The sequence below is a fragment of the Octopus bimaculoides genome, chromosome 10, assembly GCF_001194135.2.
Source record: "Octopus bimaculoides isolate UCB-OBI-ISO-001 chromosome 10, ASM119413v2, whole genome shotgun sequence".
Taxonomy (NCBI): Eukaryota; Metazoa; Mollusca; class Cephalopoda; order Octopoda; family Octopodidae; genus Octopus; species Octopus bimaculoides.
The window spans coordinates 69,812,820-69,813,211 of record NC_068990.1 but is presented as its reverse complement, the minus strand read 5'-3'; the positions used below and the strand labels follow the sequence as shown (position 1 = coordinate 69,813,211).

Genomic DNA, 392 nt, shown 5'->3' with positions numbered 1-392 from the left:
ATATATAACCCATGCATGTATGGTTTTGTAATTATATACGATATGATGTCAGTCAGTGAGCTAGTCGACACATACATATACAATCATTATATGTGTGTGCATGTATCTGTGTGTGTGTGTGTGTGTGTGTGTGTGTGTGTGTGTGCGTGCGTGCGCGTGTGCGTGCGTGCGTGTGCGTGCGTGCGTATATATCTAAAAACACACGCGGATAAGTAGATAATTATACGCACACATATCCCGATTGATATGTAAGCTTTAATTTATAAGCAAAACGAGTACCAAACACTCGTTGGAGTGCACTCACGTCACACATGCATACATTTCACACAGATACACAGATACATACACACACACACACACACACACACACATACACACATACACACACATAC

The 392-nt window shown here is 41.3% G+C and overlaps 1 long non-coding RNA gene across 2 annotated transcripts in view; it reads right to left on the bottom strand.

The window, feature by feature from the left end:
- Positions 1-392, bottom strand: part of LOC128248918 (uncharacterized) — a 226,856-nt gene that overhangs the window by 6,675 nt on the left and 219,789 nt on the right. The gene's annotated exons all lie outside the window — the stretch shown is intronic.